The following is a 14,035-nucleotide window of genomic DNA, read 5'->3' as shown; positions in this document are numbered from 1 at the left end:
ATGACAGATCGTTAGAAAACGAGAGGTGTATTACTGGAATATTATTTATAAATTCTTCTTCAAACCCATATCCGCACCCTTATGGTGCATAGGGCACTGCTTCATATGAACGCAATGTTATCTTGATTGTTAACACATGAAGAGAAAGTAATCAGCCCACCGCTTCAAGTACCAGTCCAGGGTAAAAGTGAATTAATATAAGATAGAAAAATCACTGATATTTATTTGATTTGATAATAAGCCCCCTCCCCTCTGGGAATCGAACCCGGGACCTCTAGAACGGTAGCCTAGCGTGCTGACTATTATACTACGGAGGCAGATTTTATAAATACGAATGAATAAACTCGTAAATCCTGTCATGTAATAAGAATATTAATGGAAAAATTGTTTGAAAAACCACGTTTTTTGTTGCGATTGGTACGCGTACGAAGAATATTTAAAATTCTGATGTCGGATTTTGAATACGAGGATCACAGTATTTGATTCTATAAAATTCGATTCCTTTTTTTATACGTATGGAAGAAAAATAGAATCCGAATTTCCATAAATTTATTACCTGTCTGATAACAGTTCGAATAAATTCAAACAAAAAAAAAAAAACAAAACAAAACATAATTTCTGGTGATTTGGTGGAAAATTAATTCTTTTGAATATTCCTGCAAGATTAATGTCCGACACGCGATAAAATAATTTAATAACATTCCATTTAAGGGTGAGAATCCTTTATACGGTATTATATCATACTTTTATAATATCGTTTCGTTTTTTTTGCATTTGACAGAATTACACTTATTATGTTTTGTCAACCTAGCCGGTTCGAACAGGGGGAGTGAAATCCCCCATGTATTTAGACAGGTACCGTAGCGCAGTTGGGTAAATGCCCGAATGCGAAACTGGCGTCCCAGATTCGATTCACGCAAAGTGAAAAAAAATTCAAGAAAGATTTATTTTCAATCGGTCTTGGTATTTGTGATATATTTTTCACATTTATCTTCCATATCCTTACTATCGTACTTGCAGACAAGACCTATAAAATATCGGTCTACAGACAAGACATATTGCAAAAGGAATAACCCGCAATGAATATTTACCATAATTCAATAAATTTAGTGTTTTAAGAGCTATAGAGTGCTTGTGCATTACACGGAATTTTACCGTCCGGCAGTGCGTTTTTTTTATTTTTTTATAAAAGCGACTACGACAGATTAGATTAAACGAGTTTACGCACACCACGATCAAGCACAGATCCGAAGAAAGACGGAAATAAACATAAGCCAATCATCCGTTTTATCATGCTAACCGGACTACCGGACAGTAAAATTCCATGTAGTGCACAAGCGCCCATACACTCCTTATTTTTTGTAAACTTATAAAAAATATACAATTTTTATTATTATTTTTTTATTTTTATAATTTCAAGATGTTAAACGTTTCAAAATATTTTTGATCTAAAACACAATAAGTCTGTACCACGAGTTCTACGTACTTATATATCAGGACATTAATTTTTCTTTCACTCTAATAAATGTGGTATTACCACAAGGAAAGAGCGAGATAATTAGATTACTCCGCTTTCGTTTGATCCGATTTCCAGCCTCTCGCTCTTGCTTAGTCGGCGCTCGGCTGCGCCCTGGAAAGGATTTGAAATCTGTGACTCTGTGACTCAGAGTTTCTACGATTTCCATACAAATATGAACTGGGGTCCTCTGGTACCCTACTTTAGATCACGTTTAATTTTTACATGATCAGTAAGAAAAAGGTTAAAATGTATCTCGCATTTGAAATATAATTGAATTTACATTTTTAACTCACTTTTTCCTATGCCGACGGTTTTAATTTTCGTAATAAAAAATTAGATTGAGTGTTTTTACCCAATTTGTAGTCACTAATTGCTAGGGAAACGAATTTAGTTTCGTCTATGAATTCAGAATGTTTAAATCGCTTAAATTTGTAGCGCAGCTCCATCCACGCTCCCATGACGTCAGTACTTTAAAATTATGAGAGAAAAATAAACTCAAAGACCTTTTTTTAAAAACATATATTTCTTATTTAAATAAAAATCTTTACATAATTTTATAGCTCTGACGTCATAGGAGCGTGAAGGGAGCTATGCTATAAATACCAAAACAAAAATATTTTTTTTGCTGGTAAAACAAAACAAACAAAAAAAATATTGTTATTATTATTTCAAAAAGAGAGAAAGAAGATAAGGGAATCGCGATAGGGATATTTTCAAAAGCGGACTTGAATCAAAATTTTATTAACTCATATCTTTACTTATTTCTATTTTTCATTCATTCAAACCCTTATCCGTACCCCAATGGTGCATAGGGCACTGCATTATACAAACACAGTGTTATCTTGATCGTTGACACACGAAGCAAAGGTGATCAGCCCTCCGCTTCAGGTACCAGTCGTGGGTAATATTGAATAAATATTACACTGAAAAAAAAAATTCTATACTTATTTCTAATTTATCAAGACAAGTCTAAATAAATCCCAGTTTTATTTACATGTGAAATTTCTATGCCCGTTGATTTATTAAAATTTTGGTCCTCAGATATAAAAAGATTCGCAAATTCTACATTTGACTTGATGATGGAATGGTTATTCCGAATCCGGTAGTCTTAAGGTAGTGAAGGATAAACGATAAGAGAGTGTTGTAAAACCATACCACAAAGTCAAGAATGCTTTTAGCATACAAAAAAAAACATTTTTTTATTTACTTGTATCTCAATTTATATGGGGTTCCACAAAATATACTGTATTTAATACAAAATAATTGTACAAAATATTAGGATTATATTTTCTCACACACTCTGATTCATAAAATTATACTCTCATATCTTACTCCGTTCATTTAAGTCTATCTTGTAGAAGGAACACCTTATTAAAAGCAAATAGTTATGTTTAATTAAGGCAGTGTGTATTTTGAAGAGATTCGTATTAAATTAACAACTTAATGAAAGATTTTAGATGGCGTAAAGGAAGATTTTGATACAGCGCAAATTATTCAATTTGGTTTTTCAACTGACATAAAAATTCACTAAGAATGCAAAAAAAATATCATTAAATAATATTTATTTACAACATTTTGAGTGTGTCCAAATACTTGTTCCCAAATCTGGATTATCTCCAATCACAGGAGTTATTTTTAATATTATTTTTTCACATCTCATCAAAGATGAACAATGTTTCTTAATTGTTTCATAAATATAGAACTTCCAAGAATTTGATTAGTGTGTAGAATTGGTGAATGTTACCAGCCTATGACGGTCGTCAGCCCCGTAAATACCCAGACTTGCATATTCTTCTTCATCTTTGATGAGATGAATATTTATATTATAGTGATTTAATTAATTGATCGTCAGTCACTTTGCAGAAATATGTTTATATTTTTGTATTTACATTTTACTTAGTAAATATCACTTTTTCTTATAATTGATGATAACACGCATTTAGATGCATTCACGTCATTCTCATTTACCCTATTAATCACCATACGGTGTTAGAAAATGATGCCGAATGCACCAAAACACGTGTCACAACAGATTTTAAGAATAAATGATATTTACCAATTGAAATTGAAATTTAAAATTGATGATAATATGTGGATTTCTTTTATTTAAAAATTAAACAAATGTTTAATATACTTTGAACATTTTATCGTTACCTCCCTGCCATTTTAGTAAAGTCTTTTAAGGAGACAAACACTTGACGTAGCTCGTTTTATGGTACTCTGCGTTTCAAGCAAATTTGACAATAGAGTTTATATCTACTGCCAATTTATACAATATATAACAAAAAATGAGTGTGGATGCTTACAATTTTTAAACAATTTAAATCAGCAAGAATAACATATCGAATAACATATACCAATAACTTGGTAAATAATTAAATAACTCGATTCGTTATTGATTAATAATTAATTGAATGAGTTAATGACTTCTCTCCATATAATAAATAAACATATTATTTAATGGTTGTGAGTGCTAATCAGCAAGAATATCATAAATCATAACTCAGTAAATATTTAAAGAACTCATTTCATTAATGAATCATTGAATCCATTAGTTAGAAAATTCAATAACAAGGCGAAACAATTGTCACAAATTGTATTTAAATGTTTTCAACAATAAAATACAATGTAGTAGACCCTTTAATCAGTGTTTGATTTTAACTTGTAATAAATAAATCATTGAAATGTAAAAATAAGTTCTTTATAATAGTACAAAAAGTATTTGATGATTGTGTATGCTTAAAATATTAATTGAATTTAAATCAGCAAGAATAACATATTCCTAATAATAAAAATGAAAATGGTATTTTCTGGCGTTTCTCATGTGTATGTTTATAATCCAGGATTCGGATCTCACATACTAATATAAGAGTTTCTGCTAAGTAAAAAGTTTCTTTGCATCTCACCAATAGATGTCTCTAGTGAAGTTCTAGTGATTCAAGAACAAGGTTTCTAAATTGGTTCATATATATAGAACTTCCAAGAATTTGAGTAGTGTGGTTGTCAATAATGGGTAGAATTGGTGACTGTTACACGTGTGTAAAGTGATCACTTAAACCAGCCTATGACGGTCGTCAGCACCGTAAATGCCCAGACTTCCATATTCTTCTTCATCTTTGATGAGATGTCAAAAAATAATACAAAAAGTATTTAATGATTGTGTATGCTTAAAATAGTAATTCCATTTAAATCAGAAAGAATAATTTATTCCTATACTCAGTAAGAACTCGTTTCGTTAAATAATAGTTTATAAATGAGTGAAACTGAAAAGATCTCTAAATCCTGAAAACAGTTCTGAGTTTGAGTGTGAAGAGAGGAGCTTTCATTAATAATAGATGTGTACAGATGTGTCGAGGTACCTTTTTTCTGGGTATGTGGCAATGTTTTCTAAAGACTGCCCAACTTAATCTTCTTGTTTTTTGTTTCTAGTTCTCGTTATCTTTTTCCAGCTTCAAAACGTAATTATTTTCTTAAGTTTTTCGTCTGTGTGAGACATCTCTTTTATTTAAATAACCATACAAAAGTAAAAAAATAATGAATGAAGAAAAGATAGTGACACCAGTTCATTGGGAAAATGTATGTTTTTATTGTAACTGCAGACAGTTCCTAGAATTCCAAATTGAATTGTTGGGTAATATATCCAAAATAAAACAAGGTTTGTTGGATTCAATTCTACATTTATTCATGTATATGCTAAAACGTGACGCGTTTCGTCTTCTTAGGACATCTAGGAGTACTCGTAGACTTAATAATAGTAATTATTGTTAGTATATAAGGACATTTTGTAAATATTTTAAGTCAGTGTTTGATAATGTCCTAAGAAGATGAAACGCGTCACGTATTAACATATACATAAATAAATGTAGAATTCAATACAACAAACCTTGTTTTATTTTGGATATATTACCCAACAATTCAAAATGTATGTAGTTAGTAATAGAAGCAGAGTAAGAAAGGTAAACTTGACATGATCAAGTATTTCAAATACTTGAAAGTGGTCAGGTCAGGTTGGAGTTATTGGCGTATATGCAGGGGCGTGCATTCCATATAGGCAGAAAAGCAGTGCCTATCCTAATTTATCCGCGTGACATATAAAAACGCAACCAGTCATACTCTACCTTACTGAGTAGTACCTTGCTTACCTTACCACCTACTTCTTTTACCTACCCTAGTGCGTAATACCTAGTTTACATTACAACCTATCTCTACTATTTACCCTTATTAATTCTCTGTGCACGAAACTGCGTATATGTATGAAAAGATGCATGAATATGGACGACGCAAAGATTGTTTGCAAAGACAGTTTGGTATGGCGTTCTATTCTCTCCGCCTACCTCTGCGAATAAGCCTCCAAACGTCTCCAGCCGCCCCCATTTTTCCTGCTTAATAGTTCACGATTCACTTCCATATGGCAATACGAGTGTTCTCCAGACTAGAGATTTAATTAAGGTTTTCTATTAAAGCTTTTCTAGAAACCCACAATTCAACCAAATATTCCTCATGCTTATTTGTATTCTGAAAAACAAAATATTGAATATTGAATTGTACAAATAAAGCCTTTGTTCTTTTAGGGTAGTTTTCCCATTATGTACATATATTCTGAGTGTACATTTTGGCGAGAGTGAGTGCCTGAATACTAAGTGTTTGAAGGTAATTTGTCGCTCCAACAAAAAGCTATACCGCAGCGTGTACTAGGCTATACGTAAAAACTACGATTATAAGTGTGCCGTTTTCTGTTATGTGTGCTGAAACAGTTTGCTAGTTCAAGGGTGTAACTTACTAGATAACATAGAAAGGATAGGCGATAGGTCCTTTAGATAATCCTTACTGAATGTCCTTCCTACTAATTTATTCTCTCGGAGCAGGATAAATTACTGCTGTTTTGTGTTTGTTTAATTATTATTTTCTAATTATTGTGTTTTATCACTGTTAATGGCCACACAATAGATGAAAAACATCTTTTTTCCCTTATTATATTCAAGGCCTGATAATTTGTTATTATTTTTTATAAATTCGTCATTTATTCCATTCACACGACCAAACCCAAAATTCCGAAAATTTTATAGATAATATTTTTCTCAGCCTTGCATTCATTCCTTATATCACTAATTGAACGTCTATCATACCTCGTTTTACCATTACACACCGTTAAATTTTCATTCTATATTACATTTTTTTTACCCGAAAACGATTCAAAATATTGTAATAACTCTTTGTTTACTCTGTAAATTATAAATTTCATGCAAGAAGAAGTGAAAACATGTCGTCAAAAATTTGCAGAAGGGCACGAATCAGGCAAAGAAATGTTTCTGGAGTATTGAGAAAATGCCAGAGAATGTTTCTGGAAAATTTTTGTAATTTACTTTGTTTCACTCTAAAGCGCCCCGGAATTGTTATTTATTTCGCCCTTGTTTGTGCCAACCATAAAAAATATTCAAACAATGTCAAAAATGTTTCTTTTGGCTTGGTTTTGTTGTCGGATCCCAGAGATTATCAACATTTTTTTATACTTACCACATAATATTTAAATTTCATTTAAAAAAACAACAGAAACTAACTCACAAACTAATTTGTATATTTTATATAATATATTAAAAGCATATATAAAATATTAAAAGCATTAATAACTTTGTGGTATGGTAATAAATTTAACTTCGAGTCCACTTTTGAAAATATTCTCATTGTGATTCATTTGTCTTCTTTCTCTCGTTTAAAATTTATTTTTATTCAAATGTCGAATCGTAATAACATTATTTTAATGACCTGAAGATGGAATAATTTTTCGAAACCGGTAGTCACGAATAAATTTGTATAAATGTGGTATTAAACAAAATAAACAATTGATAATAATGAGGGTGTATGTACTTGTATTTTAGGCACCCTTAAATTTCAGCAAGTATTTAATAAAGCCAATTTTTTTTAATGAAATTTTTATTGTTTGATTTCTCAACAAAGATGAAAATGAATAGAAAAATCTCGGTATTTACCAAAAATAACGTAAAGTTTACGACAGACATCCAATCTGTGGGGAGCATTGATGCGACACATGTAAAGAATGTATTAACAACTAGCATAAAATTTATTTTTTGTTCGTATTTTATATTTTTTAAGTTAATTTTTTTTTTTTTAAGTTTTGAGTAAACGATTTTGATGAAATGTGAGTTTTTCTTATAATCGTATATTTTACGATAGTCCCGTTTTAATGTTTATTAAATAAGTCTCGTGATCAAGGATTAATTAATTTTATAAATATCAAAAAATAATTTAATGTTTAAAAAATAATAAATAACAAACTTGGTTTTTAACGTTACTTTGAATTTTGGTGCACGAGTCAGTTTTAGGACGCGTGTCATAAATGTGCGATCTCTGGTATTATGGTGTAAATTTATATTTCATTCTCTATTTTAGGTCTCTGAAAAAAGCTGAATCACGTTTCAATTCTTAATAAAGTCAATCATAAAAAATACTCAAAGAGTTTTTTCGGAACGATAAGCAATTATCACGAAAAAGATGTACATGATATTCACAACGTTTTAGGTGTATCCAAATCCTTGTTGGAAAATGTTGGAAAAAAGAACTCGTCAAATTATAAGCTGCATAAAATCACTTAAATGCTTCCATTCCTTAAAATTTATTGTCACACGTATTTCAATGCAATCTGCAAAAATCCGTATGTGAAGCAAAATCTTAATTTCACGTCTAAAACACGCGTCACAATAGATTTTAAGAAAAAGTGGTATTTACCAAGATTAATTTATCATTATTAGATTAAAACCAATATTTTTAGCTCTTCCACTTTATTTTATAATAAAGTGGAAAAGCTAAAAAGCTAAAAATATTGGTTTTAATCTAATAATATATTAAAATGCAATTCCATCACGAAGTGTCAGTGGATAATATAAATCTTTTAATTTATCATTTTCAATGTTTTCGATTGCATTTCTCGCATAGATTTTGAAAATATTCATCACTTCACAAGCATTATGAAATTATACACATAGTAATTATGTGCTTTCTATTTTTTAATTTCCCATTTAATCAGACTAAGGCACAGCAACGTGAGGCTGGATACAAACAGTTTTATATAAAATATATATATACAAATATTATAATTACATTATTTTCCACGACTGATTTTCGCGACGCCGTGTAAACATACATGTACTATATTAATTTCCTCCTTGTATAACTCCGTTACGCAAGTGTTCGCACCATACCATTAATGATATAAGGGTTTTCGGTGTTCTGACACGATAAAACCTTTATTATACGGAATATAACATGTTGTTCCATAATAGGAACAAGATAAGGCTGGGTATTCCTTCATCATAATATATCCAGCCAGGCTCTCTTCCTGTTTATCTTTCTCATCTTGGCAAAGATTCCATCTCCCGGGCAAGTTGATAAATCACTTAAGCCTGGTCTAAAGAAAAAAGTGGCAACGTTCCATATCATGACTGATTTATTATGAAATATTTTCACTTTCTCGATGAACACTGAACGAGCTTTCTTGAAAGTATTGTAAAATAGATTTTTTTTTATTAATGATAAATATTTGTGAGTTATTATTTACAAAAACACTTCAGTTTCATACTATTTCTGTAAGCCTAAGCGGTTCACTATAAGAAATAGGTATAAAACTGAGGTAGAGTGGACTCAAACCAAAAAACTCTGACTCAAGGGTCCGCGACACTAACCACGGAACCACAACCCGAAGCATTGAAAATGTTGAAAATATTGAAAAAACGTTAAAAATGTTGAATTAAATTCTTATTGTTTTTTTATAGGTATACAAATTGAAATATCCCGCAATTAATTAATGGTGGCACCCGCCGTGTAGCACGTTGCGTCATCTTGTTGAAACCACAGCTCTCACACATCAATACAATGCAACTGAAAAACGAAGAAGTCAGAAATCATGTGTCCCATCGGCGAACAAATTTTTGCGTTGAAAAGGATCAACCTGAATATTTTTTTCGGCCCAGTCGTTGAACCTACGACACACAAAATGGTCATTCAGTCTATTTAAGGTGAAACGGCAAAACGTTCTGACTACAAATCTACTGTCAACTGTCAAATTGACAGTCTGTAGAAACGAAGTTGTCTGTTTAAAAACCAAACCTGAAAAAAACACCCTTTATTCATTTGTCTAAATTTAATCATCGGGATTTGTACGAATTGTTCGAAAGCAATAACTTCGAATAAAATAACAAATTAAACATCAATATTTGCAATAAAACTTTTGATTTTTCTTCCCCCGTTTCGAAACAAAAGATTAACAGAGAGCAGTGGTTTTGAATATTTGTTCCGCAGGAAAAAAAACGAAAATGACAATGGAATATTTTAAAAATTAAAAACTTAAAGATGTGAAACCTTAGTTTTTTCATTGATTAAAGTTTAACTTGGAAAATACCAATATTAAAAAAGTGGTATTTTCCAAGAAAAATAAAATTAAATACAGATAGATATTAGCACAAAGTGACTGCCAAATAAAAAAAAAATAATAAAATCTAAGCTGTCTTAGTGAATATTTTTTTTGCCATATAATATTACCTGAATAATTCCTTTCTCTATAAAAATACTTTTCAATGCAATAAATTTATATTATTGATCACAGCGAAATGATTGTGATTAATATAAAATAATGAAACATTAAAAATATGATATTGGCACATAAATAAATTTATGTATTTAAAAAAATATTTTTCATATTTGAAGCATTGTTTTTGTGGTCAGTCAGTTTTTAAAATGTTCATTTATATGTATAAACACTCACCGAGATTTAAATCTAGGTTTCAAGACGTACATATCTTTATGTGATGAAAAATGCAATCTTCCATATGCTTTAAGAATTTCACTCACATAACACATGAAGGCACCTCAAATAAATAAATACACGTCAAATAAAACCACACATATGTTTTGGTCAAATTTACTTTGATTATTATGCAATAAAGTTGTACAACCTGTTTTCATCACCCATAAGTGATTGAATAACAAAACAAAGTATGAAAGATGTATTCATAAATCGATGAGGGGGTGAATAGACTTGAAATACAATAGATCGCATCTTACGGCTATGTCGTATTTAATTGTATGTCATTAAAATCTCTTTTTCATATCATTTTGCAAAAAAGGGGATTGCCAAATGTGCCTTCGGCACAGGAATTCCCGATGTGGAAGCATTATTTTTAATCGTAATTTGTAACTATACATGATAAAAAATGAATAAATTTACCATAACAAGTGTACAAATAGTGCTATGGCAGTGACGTGTACATGCTGGTGTAGTGACGAAATGTCCTGACGAAGAGACGGAAAAATTTATGCATACAAAACTATCTAAAATATGTATAAACACACACATTTATTTTTATATGTACATATATTGATACTCGTATAAAGGAGCTGAACTTAGAATAAAGAGTATCACGCGACAATGGTAATGGTCTAAATTTATTATTTTTGGCTTAGATTCGATGAAAAAAATATATCCATAAACAGCTAATTGTTATCACTAATGAACTGGTGTTTACATTTATGTCAAGAAAAAACACAATTTATAGGCAGTTAACAAAGATACGCATATTGTATTTAGTACATGTACATCGAAATATTGTTATTTTCCTATCCTTTATGCTAGAAGCTGTCATGACAATTCAGCTATACCAGATTTAATTTTTTTAGTTTTCACTTATCTATTATAAAATAAACTGTATTTTTTACCCTATATATGATAAATCAAAAATATTGAATGTGTTTTAACTTGAGATGAAGATGAAGCATCTTTAGTATTTTTTATTCGAAAGAAGACGAATGTCTAAGCTCTTCAAGACATTCGTCCTACATATTTCACACAAATTCTCAACTGATGGTAGAATCATCAGTCGAAATTATACATGTCGCTCATTCCTTTCAACAACGTCAAATATCAAAAAAAAACTTGATTTTTCAGGAGATCGTTTTTAAGGTTTAAAAATATAATACAACGTATTAAAATAAATATCAAGCCACTTATTAAACTTTTTACTGTGCAACAGATCTTTTAGGTAGAAACTGGATGTTTTTTCTCCATTTGAAAAATATTTAGTACATTAAAAAAAAAAATTAAACATTACCTTTTCTTCAAATTAAAAAACAACACTTTCTGCGGTGGAGTGGGTAAATATTAAGTTAAAACTAAGTTGATTTTGCTGGGATATAGTACATTTTCTGGGCATTCCGAAAACATGCACAACTGAAGATTTACGATTTTTGATATATGACGTTGTTGAAAGGAGTGAGAGAATGTGTCAAAAATTAAAATCACTTTTAGTAATTTATTTTACAAAAGTGCCCTTGCAGTAATATTTTACAGAAATTGCGCTACATGAATTATCAGAATTTATTTTTATTATTCAACTCATTTTGTCAGAAAAATTATAAAAAATACAGTTTTCAACTCCTGCCTTGTTGTGCATAAAACAACGAAAAAAAAATGTCTTACCTCCCACCAGTCTGATGATGCCAGTAACCACGAAACCCGGACACTGGAAAAATAAAATAATAATGGAAAAGAACTGTAAAGTTGTTGTTTTAATATATATTTTCCAGTTCCACCAAGAAATGTCAATACAAAACTTTTATAAAAGAATTACTTTCTAAGTTTTCCGAGACGGCTTCGCGTTTCAAGACGTATTCCTTTGAATTATCCTTAAACATTGCAATAAAACGACGTGGAAAAATTAAATAGTTGGTTATTACACCTTTATTACAGCTTTATTTATTTTGATTCCCCTGGTAATCAAACAATATTGCAAGACATGACTCCAAAGTGAGCCCCTAAAATTTTGAAATGGTTACCTTGGGAGAATAAAAAAGGCGTCGGAAGACCTCAAAAAAGTCGGTCCGACGACATAGCCGCTGTGGGGGTAGAAAATTGGCTACAAGCGGCATCCGACCGAAGAAAAATGTAATGATATGGATGACGTCTATATTCAGTAGTGAAGAACAAAAGGGTAAAGAAGAAGAAGAAGAAGGAAAACGAACTAGAGACCTCCAGCATGGAATCCAAACGTTTTAGCCACTACTCAACTAAGTTTGATAACATTGCCATCACTAGATAACGCTAATTCAATAAAAGTGCCCTTTGCACCACTGGGTGCGAGTAATGATCAGAAGAAAAAGTAATTCAAGACAAAAAGATAAAAGTATGCTGTATATAATTGTATAAAAGAAAACAACAAAAAAGCTCGTTTTAATTTTATTTTACGGGCGTAGTCGACTTTGCAATACAGCCGGCTATAGATAAGGCAAATGGGAGAATTAAGTATCTATGGTCTGGTAATCCAGTGGCCTATGTCTATGTTAATAACTAAAAGCCTCATATTTCAAGCTGTCGGCGCTTATTCTAACAAAAAATATTTTTCTTTAAGTTGCAAAACAATTTTGTCTCTGGGAAAGTTCGTTTGTATTGCTACTATAAATATAATGTCCGCTTACTCTTATATAGGGTGGTGCAGAATAAGCGTATAAACAAAATGAAATTTACAAAAATAATAAAAAAAACCAACCATATTGATCCATAATCAAAATGACAATATTAATCATTCTTGCCCCCAATTATGCTCGACAATTAAAAAAGCGAATAATATTAAGTACCTAGGCATTATAATTGATAGTAATTTGAAGTGGAAAGTACAAATAGCCACTATGGTCAAAAGAATTAGGAAACTTATTTATGTATTCATTAGACTAAGAAATATTTTATCTCTAAAACTTATAAAAACAGTCTATTATGCTTTAATACAATCAATTCTGCAGTATGGAATTATAGGCTGGGGAGGAGTTTATAAGACGAACTTAAAATCACTCTCTATTATTCAAAAAAAGATTGCAAAAATAATTCTTAAAAAGCCCAGAACTTACCCATCAAAACTAGTATTCGAAGAACTTAATATACCAACTATTGAAGAAATTTTTAATAAAGCCGCTATCTTACAAACTTTTAAAGAAAAAACGATTGAAGTGCAAAATTCAAGTAACTCTAGATATTCTAATAATTTAATTTTGCACAGATGTAAAACAACAGTAGCGTTAAACCATTATACGTACATAGGTAAAAAAAACTTTAATAAACTTCCGGAAAACTTAAAATCTATAAAAAATTATCAAACTTTTAAAACTAAAATTAAAAAATATTTAAGACTCACCCCTTCCTAGACTCCATACCAAAGAATGTTTATTTTTAATTTTTAATTTACCTTGTTAATTTTTATTTTTAATTTTAATTTACTTTGTTTAATTTACTTAGTTTATAAAAAAAATAAAAATAAATGTGAAACGAACTCCCTCTCTAAACACAAGTATATACTTTATTAGAGAGGTAGAAACGTTATATATAAGATGTTCTGTATATTTACCTATTTTGTATTTCAAAAATGTATTTTTGTAAAAAAAAAAATAATAAAAAAAAATAAAAAAAAATAAATAAAAAAATGGACAAAATAAAATCTTCGTTGCACGCGGAAGTTTTAG

At 30.3% G+C, this 14,035-nt stretch overlaps 2 protein-coding genes across 3 annotated transcripts in view; one reads left to right on the top strand and one right to left on the bottom strand.

The window, feature by feature from the left end:
• The window catches only part of LOC148299929 (sodium-coupled monocarboxylate transporter 1-like), a 299,651-nt gene that overhangs the window by 192,072 nt on the left and 93,544 nt on the right, over window positions 1-14,035 (bottom strand). The window contains exon 3 of one of the 2 annotated variants that reach the window (XM_088275488.1): window positions 12,006-12,048. The exons of the other annotated variant lie outside the window; for it this stretch is intronic. The gene's annotated coding sequence lies outside the window, so the exon portion shown is untranslated. The remainder of the gene's footprint in view (window positions 1-12,005; window positions 12,049-14,035) is intronic. 2 annotated transcript variants of the gene reach the window in all.
• LOC148299930 (uncharacterized) overlaps window positions 1-14,035 on the top strand; it is a 41,397-nt gene that overhangs the window by 18,873 nt on the left and 8,489 nt on the right. The gene's annotated exons all lie outside the window — the stretch shown is intronic.

The sequence above is a fragment of the Brachycentrus maculatus genome, unplaced genomic scaffold (genome assembly GCF_059751285.1).
Source record: "Brachycentrus maculatus isolate JH-2025_06_01 unplaced genomic scaffold, ASM5975128v1 h1tg000880l, whole genome shotgun sequence".
Taxonomy (NCBI): domain Eukaryota; kingdom Metazoa; phylum Arthropoda; class Insecta; order Trichoptera; family Brachycentridae; genus Brachycentrus; species Brachycentrus maculatus.
The sequence above is the reverse complement of the archived record's forward strand: the minus strand, read 5'-3'. Positions and strand labels throughout refer to the sequence as shown.